General features: G+C 51.1%; 1 long non-coding RNA gene across 1 annotated transcript; it reads right to left on the bottom strand.

Annotated features, from left to right (window-relative positions):
- Nucleotides 1–5,738: 5,738 nt before the first annotated feature.
- Nucleotides 5,739–6,612, bottom strand: LOC120393492. Its single transcript, XR_005592052.1, has 3 exons — nucleotides 6,550–6,612; nucleotides 6,071–6,218; nucleotides 5,739–5,891 (listed from the first exon to the last, which is right to left on the bottom strand). It is a non-coding gene; the product is annotated as an uncharacterized LOC120393492 (long non-coding RNA).
- Between the last annotated feature and the right edge of the window lie 1,583 nt (nucleotides 6,613–8,195).

The raw sequence follows: 8,195 nt of genomic DNA, 5'->3' as shown, positions 1-8,195 counted from the left end.
TGATTTGCTGGGAAAGAGTCAATGGCTTTTGTAAACAGAAGTCAGGCCTCACCAATGTATGAGAATTCTCTGAGGGAGTCAATAAGCCCATGAATAAAGCGGATCCAGTGGATACAGTGTATTTGGATTTTCAGAAAGCCTTTGACAATGTCCCTCACCAAATGCTCTTAAGGAAACTAACTAGCCCTGAACTAAGAGGGAAGGTTCTTTCATAGATCAGTAACTGGTTGAAAGATGGGAAACAAGAGTAGGAATAAACAATCAGGTTTTTTTTCACAATGGAGACAGGTGAGCAGCAGGGTTCCTCAAAAATCTGTACAGAGATCTGTGTTGTTCAACATATTCATCAATAATCTGGAAAAGGGGATGAACAGTGAAGTGGCAAAATTTCCAGATGATACAAAATTATTCAAGATAGTTAAGTTCAAATTACACTGCCAGGAGTTACAGAGGGATCTCACAAAACTGAGTGACTGGGCAACAAAATGGCAGATGAAATTCAGCATTGACAAATGCAAAGCGATGCACGTTGGAAAAAATAATCTCAACTATACAATCCTGCAGCCCCGCTCCCCCAGCAGAACCCAGGGACCCTGCCGTCCCACTCCCCGTGCTGGAGCGCAGCAAGTCCCACGGTCCCGCTCGCCCGGCCGAGCGCGGAAGTCCTGTTGCCCCACCACTGCGGCCAGAGCACCGCAACCCCGCGGTCCCACTCTCCCAGCCGGAGCCCCACAACTCCGCCGCCCGCCTCCCCAGCCGGAGCACCTCAACCCCAGTCCCACTCTCCTGCTGGAGCCCTCAACCTCGCGGTCCCGCTCCCGGCCGAGCGCTGAAGTCTCGTGGCCAGGCCAGCTCTAACATTTTTGCCATCCTGCGAAACAAAGAGCGCCGCCTGCCTCGAGCATCGCGCCGCCCCGCCCCGAGCGCCACACCGCCCAAGTCCCCGCCCCGAGCATTGCATCGCACCACCCAAGTCCCCCGCACCCGCCAGCGCCGTGCCACTGAAGCCTGCCCCAGCCGAGCGCCACGCTGCTCAAGTCCCGCCCCCAGCATGGCACCACATCTCCCAAGCCCCGCCTCCCCCCAGTGCCGCCCGGCCAAACCAAAACAAAAACAACCCTCCCCCCTCAGTGCTGCCCGGTCCCAAGATGCGGCCCAAGCACTTGCTTGGTAGGCTGGTGTCTGGAGCTGGCCCTGCCTGGCAGTAACCCCTCAGTCTCAGGGTCTCCCCTCCTTGGGGAACCTCCAACCCACTATCCCCACCTCACATCAGTATACAGCTACTGCCAGTCATCGCTCAGCCCCACGCCCTGGGGCAGGCTGCAGGATCAGCCACTCATCACCAGCAAGGAGGGTCTGGACCTGCTGCCTTGGCCTACCCCTGGGCTGCCCTCTGCAACCCCCAGGACCTCTTGGCCTTATGCTAGGCCACAGCCTGGGGCTTTCCAGGCAGGAGCTCCCCAGCCCAGCTCCACCCAGGCCCTTCAAGCAAGAGCGAGAGAGAGACTGATCCTTTCAGTGTCCCTGGCCTTCTTATAAGGCCCTGTCGCTCAGTTTGGGGCATGGCCCCAGCTGCAGCCACTTCCCCCAATCAGCCAGGGTTTTACCTTGCCCAGCCCTCTGCAGGGCTTTTCCAACCCCTTCCAGGCTGGAGCAGGAGGGGGGGTCATCCCGTTACACAGCACAGAGATGAAAGATTTTCTTTCTATTAAAAAAAAAAGGAAATTAACAAACAAAAACCCTTCATTTAATGTTACTCACATTTGCTTTCATCAATAAAATCATTAGGAAATACAAAGTCAAGGCTTTTAAACAGGATGGAAAGGTTACAAAGTGAAGCATTCTCAGGTTAGCAAATGTCCAAAGAAGTGTTGCCCTGGCACCCTCAATTCCGTCCTCTTGTGCATTTGCAGGATGATGCAGGCTTTAATGACATGATCCCATAGTATTTTTTTCCCACGGGACCCCTTTCTTATTCAGTGCACAGGGGTTTATGCTCTGGGGCTGTGTATTGAAGGAGTCTTTGGCCTGTAGGATCCCTGCCTCATTTCTTGCAGAGTTAATGTTGCACAGGCAATGCTCATTCTGGTATTTCCTAACTTGAGAGTGCTTCACTTTGCAGCCTTTAGTCCTCTGTGCATTTCCTAATGTTTATAGCGTGCTTTACTGAGGAGAACAGTCTCCATAACAAAGGGCTAGGTTATTTTGTGTGCATGTGATGTCTCCATTTTTATCTGGTCAGTGTCACTAGTGTGCGCTTTACGAGACAGGGAAAGTAAGGACACTCCCTGATACAAAGCCCCTATGATCTAAGGAAGACTGACACATACAAAGAAAGCAGGAGATGTAAGAACTAGAATGTTCTTTCTTTCTTCTGATGAATAGTCATTTATTTATTATGAATTATTATTATGATTAAAGAAAGGGTGGTGGGTTGGGGAACTTGTGTGGTGAGGAGGTTCTATGCAGAAGTTTCCATTGTTTGGCACATGCAGCTGATCTGAAGTGCCGCGCAGTGCTAGGTTTTGGGTAGCAAGCCCTCACAATGGCAAAAAACCTTTTCAGAACTCTGATGCAATCTTCTCTTGATGCTCATCATCTCTGGTGGCCTTTAACCTTAGGCTCATCTCAAGCTCTTTCCACCTGTGGAATGCTCTCTGCTGATTTGCTGCCTTCTCGTGGCATGCCATATTTCTAGCCAGATTTGTCCAGTCCTTTGTTCCTGTAGAACTCAGTGTGGCTGGAACATTAGACTAGAAGAGTTTGCAACAAAACAGTATGCAGTATTCTGGGTTTTTGAGTTCATAAGCCATGGCCTCTCCACTTTGTCACCATTGGGGATTTCACACCAGGAATGTGTTGGATGGAAACTTCTATTTTCATTGTCTTTGGGGAATGTGAAGTTTTTCACTTGCTGTGGCCCAGGCAGTACAAGGAAGTCCCTCAGGCTACTGCTCAAGTGGGTCCACAGTCCTGGATCATCTAGATTTAAGGAACTGAACTCAGCAGCAGCTGTTTCTTGTGCCTCCACCACACTCTTCTCTGAGCTATACTTTTCTTCAGGAATGTGCATGGTTACATCCATCTGAGATGGAGATATGGATGCTGCAGTAGCTGCCAGGTCTCCTGCACTCTGACTACCTGGAAGATCAGGCATCTCCTCACCACTCACATCCTCACTGGGGCCAGAAGGCTCACCATGAACATTTTTGTCTATGTATCTCAGGAGAGCTCCTTCCTGCTTAGACAGAAAAGCTTCCTTTGCTTTCTTTCTTTTTCTGAATGCTGCCTCACAGGGGGGTTTTCTTCTTTCACTCATGACTGCTGTTCTGTGCCAGCTAGAGTGGCAGGGGACAAATAAGCGGGCTGGTAGCAGGGTCTGAATGAGGGAAGATATCAGCATCTTAAGGGCCTACTCGGCTCCTACTACTTCAGTTGACTGCCTGTTCTCCTCAAGCGGGTTCAGGGAAGCAGCAGGAAATAGGAAGCTCCCTGACAAGCTGGTGTTAGTCCAGACTCCTGGGGGTGCTCGAGAGGAACATTAGAGGCTCCTCCTCCTCTCTCTCCCTGCAGCTCCTGCTGCTTTCTGTTATTCCCTCTCCCCTTTTCTCCTGCCTGCCTGTTATGTCTCTTGTGCCCCCTTCCTCCAGCACAGCACTCCACCATCTCTGTGCATCTACAGCAGAGAGAAAACATATGCACCAGCACCAGACACAATTTTCTACGCTCTGGGTCCTAGTGGTGCCCTGCCACAGTTTGGCACCTGCGGCAGCCACCTCAGTTCGCCTCATGGTAAGGCCAGCCCTGTCCTGTGGGCACGGAGAACCTAACTCCCATTGAGGTCAGCTAGGGAGGCTGGATGTGCACATTGCAGGAAATAGACGGTCTGGGCAGCATAATCCACTGAAAAAACTGCGACTTGCTAATTGCAACCCAGGCTCTCCCTGTGTGGCTCTTCGTCCTGCCTCTGTTGGCTGGAGCATGAGCAGAGCTTTCAGAGACAGCTGCTGCGGCTGTGGCCAGCCAGTGAAGCGTGTTTCCCATCGTCTCTCTTCTGGCTGTGGATGTTTGACTGCAGCAGCTCCGCAGAGGTCCCGTCTCTCTCTCTAAAGTCCATTCTCCTCTTGCTTTCATGGCGCTTCATGGACCATGGAGTAGCCTCAGAAAAACATCCCAGTTGTGGACACAGGCACCAGCACCAATTCCCCAAGCCAAAGTCCCCTTTGCAATACAGGGAACCAGCCTGGATTGTCTGGAGCGCAGGGTGTGGCCCACGGTGACTGCAGACACTGCCCCTGCTGCACAGCGACTTCTGGGACCCTCTAGCCCATCAGCACTCGGCTCTCCCGCATTCTGCTGAGCGGCTGAGATCTGTGGGAACAGAAACCCTTTGTAAGAGATGGAAAATCTCCTGCCAGGAACACTCTGTCAATGGCTGCCAGAGGCCATCCCTGTGAAACCCCAAATGTGCAGCCCCTCGTATTCCCACAGGGGAGATCTCAGCTCATTCACTTGTCACCCGTGGCCGCAGTCTCTGACAGAGGGAATGCAGAGGGTATTTTTTTGCCAATGGTCCCTTCTGCAGCGCCCATAATGGGAGGAGGTTTGGCCTTGTGATGTGAGTCCTGGGTCTGAGAATCAGGGCTCCTGGGTTCTGGGGCTCTGGAATGGGGTGTGGTCTAGTGGGTGGAGCTGGATTTGTTGACAGTGAGTGAGAGGGGCTTGTGCTGAAGAACCCTGGGTCAATCCCCATCAATTCCTGTGATGTCTACATGTGGTCATGATTTTACTTACCTCTCAATGTAGGTTATTTAGCCCATTCCTGGACACACGTGTTACATCTGCTGCTGGCCACCCCTGAGATGTAGGTCCTGACATGGCACATCAAGGTCAATCCAGCAGCTCCCATCCGGTCTTCACCTCCGCAATGGACGGTGAGCTCTAACCTGACCAGAGAAAGACAGGGTGGTGTTCTTCAGGGGAATCTGCTGGTGCTCCTGCATCCCCTGCTCCACCTCACACCCCAACACACTAAGGGTTTTCCTAAGATACCACTAATCTTGGATAAACAAAGCATCTGAGATGAGGTCAGTGTGGGTGGATTTACTGAGCAGACTGGTTCTAATGAAAGAACAGATTTCTCCCTGCTCTAGGAGAGTCCCATAGGAAAAGTCTCAGATGGTTGGGGTGGGGGCAATGCAAACCCTCAGCCCCTTGAATGGCAGGAAATCAGGACTCGGGGAGTTAAGGGGTGTCTCTGTCCTGCTGGAGGGAGCAGATCTGGAGAGCAGGAAGAGCACTAGCGGCATTGTAGGAAAGCCAGTGACTTCTACCTGTGAAGGTGGCTGAAGCTTCTGGCAGACACTAGAGTCCCGGATCCTTACACCTCCTTTGGGGATCCTTTCCCTAGGAATAAAATAAGGACACCACACAGAGAATGACATTGGAATTCCAGGTCTGGGATTCAGGTAAAAGGGATGATCTCAGCCAGGCTACGTACCAGGAACCCGATTTTTGCCCCAAGAGCCACAATTACCCAGATGAGGTTTTCTTCCCCATTTGCTTTCAGGTTATTTACTCACAGTATTCATTTGTCTGCTTTGCCGGGTCTCCATTCTCTGCAGTTGTTCACTGGTTTTAGTAACAATCTTTCAGTTTTTGATTCTCTTTCCTCTTCTTACAGTGTAGCATCTGCTTAGCAATTTTTTTAAAATAAAAATAAATTTAAACCAAAATCCTGATCTTACATTGAAGAGGAAGGTTTCTGAGAATTTGGCTGCAGAACTTTAGTGTCTGCATATTTCAGTCACTATTAATTATTCAGGTGCAGGTCTGATGCAATCTGCACACTCAAGAATGCCCATATGATGCACGGGGGACCCTTAGAATACCTGTTAAAAGAGAAGAAGAGAGTAGATTAAAAGGTGGGGAAATCAACCAATGCATCAGCACATCTCTGCATCATTGAAGCACCAGGCATGGGGGCAAAACAGGCTAAAAATCCCCATGGTTCTTTCCCACTAGACAGACATCCAAAAAGAAAAAGGCTTTCAGACAATTATTTCCTTACGCTCTGACGGGGTGAAATTCAGCCCTGTGCAGCCAGCCAGGGCAAGGTCTGTGCATCACAGCGGGGTTAAGTGGCACTTCACTGACCAGGTGCTGGGAGACTTCGGTGGCACAGTTTTCCTCCTGCATTGGAACAGCTGGCTGGAATCCTGTGAGGTATAGAGCAGAGAGAGGTTAGGGCCACAATGTTCACCTCAGAGGCTGAGCTTCTACAGACTTTTGGGATGTTCCCATCTGAGGAGGAGGATTTTGGCCAGCCCCAGCTCAGAGCTTTCAGTCACTTCAACCAGTGATTCTCTGGCACAGTTGATCTAAAGCAGCTGAACTTTTCAGGCCTTGCCCCCATCTCCAACCCCCCTCCCACCTCGCATTGCCCTCTAACAGCCCTCTCCCTTCTCTTGATCCCTGCCAAGCCCAAATACAGAGCCTAGCCCATGATCCTCCTCTCTTAGACCCTCTCCTCACACAACCCTCCCCTACCTTTGAGAGGCTGATCCCTGTGCCCTTTACCCAGCTCCTGGAGACATCATGGCTCCTCAGGACAACTGGGCAGTGGGTGGTTCCAACCTCTGTGTGGGGTGCGTGGTTTTCTGTCTAAGCATCACTGAGAGCCGGCACGTCTCGATTTCACAGGATGAGTGAAGTCTAGGCACTTCTTGAGGACTTCCAACTTCGCCCCATTTATCAATGGCTTCCACCTTATTTGCATTAATGGTAACATCTTCTGGGGAGAGGATGTACCCCCAAAACTCTGTGGAGAGTTGGCTGGAGGTTCCGCTTTTCCAATTCTGTGTTGAGACCATGCTGCCGAAACCTCTCCAGGTTCGGATGTGCTGCGTGTGCTGCTCTGGGTTCTCCAAAAAGAGACATATTTCACCCGAATAGATGACACTGTCCCCAAATACATCACTGATGAAGTGTTTCAAGGTCAGGGGACCCTTAGTTAGCTCAACTAGCATATCAGACCGTTAAAATGTCCATCGTCTGTTTTGAAATCTGTCTTCAATTTGTCTCTTGGCCAAACGAGGGTTAGATTGGAAATCCTTGCAGATGAAGTTTGATGAAACCCTTTGCAGATTTCCTGTGAGCCAACAATTGTGGGATTCGCAGCAGAGGGTCATGGTTTCAAATGATCACTTTGTTCAGGAGCTGATTGTCTAAAGAGAGGCGTAGCAGAGTCCCACATTTCTTCTTCCCCAAAAGGGCCTGCTCTTAGGACCGGTTTTCATGACTGCACGCAGGGAGATCCACTAATTCTGGTCCCAACAATGCATAAATACAGGGAAAAGCAGCTTTCAACCAAGGTGGTAGGTCAATAGGGCAGTCATAGTCCCGGTGCAGAGGTAACGAGTCCACATTTCTTTCCACGTTATCCATGTAATCTTGGTATTTATCAGAACGCCACCATCAATCAAACCCTAACCCCTCCCCTTGACCCTCCCAAGCCCTACCCGTTGACCCCTTAGTCTCTCCCACCTGTCACCGGAAGTCCCGCCCCATGGGGGGGTTTAACTCCGGGGTCAAGGTGGCCACATGACTGGAAGCAAGGTGTGTCATGTGACCCCTCTAAGAACTCCTCCCACCACTCTCTACCAATCAGGATGGGTTTCATCCCAGAAGGACCACCCTGAGAGGAGATTTGACCAGTCAGGGTGAGTTCCGAGGTGGGGTGACCCATCCAGAAGTGGGTCGTGTGACCCCTCTAAGAACTCCTCCGACCGCCATCTACCAATTAGGATGGGTTTGACCTGATAGGACTGCCCTAAGAGGAGATTTTGACCAATCAGGGAGAATTCCGGGGCAGGGTGACCCGTCCGGAAGTGGGCCGTATGACCCCACTAAGAACTCCTCCCAAGGCCCTCTGCCAATCAGAGTGCAGCAACATTACCCCTTAAGTCACACCGCCGGACAGATGAGGCCATTTCTTACCAAGGACACATGGTTTAGAAATCGTGGGAAGGCTGCTGAGAGGAAACCTGGACTCCTTCACCATCCCCGTGAGAACTTCAGACTGTCTTCATCCCAAGGGTCTTTGACTATCCACGGAGAAAGCGCTACATCAGCGACAGTGCCGAGGAGGAGGAGGAGGAGGGAGTGACCGAGGAGCCCCTTCGGCCCAGCCATTG

Source organism: Mauremys reevesii, unplaced genomic scaffold (assembly GCF_016161935.1).
Source record: "Mauremys reevesii isolate NIE-2019 unplaced genomic scaffold, ASM1616193v1 Contig200, whole genome shotgun sequence".
Taxonomy (NCBI): domain Eukaryota; kingdom Metazoa; phylum Chordata; order Testudines; family Geoemydidae; genus Mauremys; species Mauremys reevesii.
This window is presented reverse-complemented; position numbering and strand designations above follow the sequence as displayed.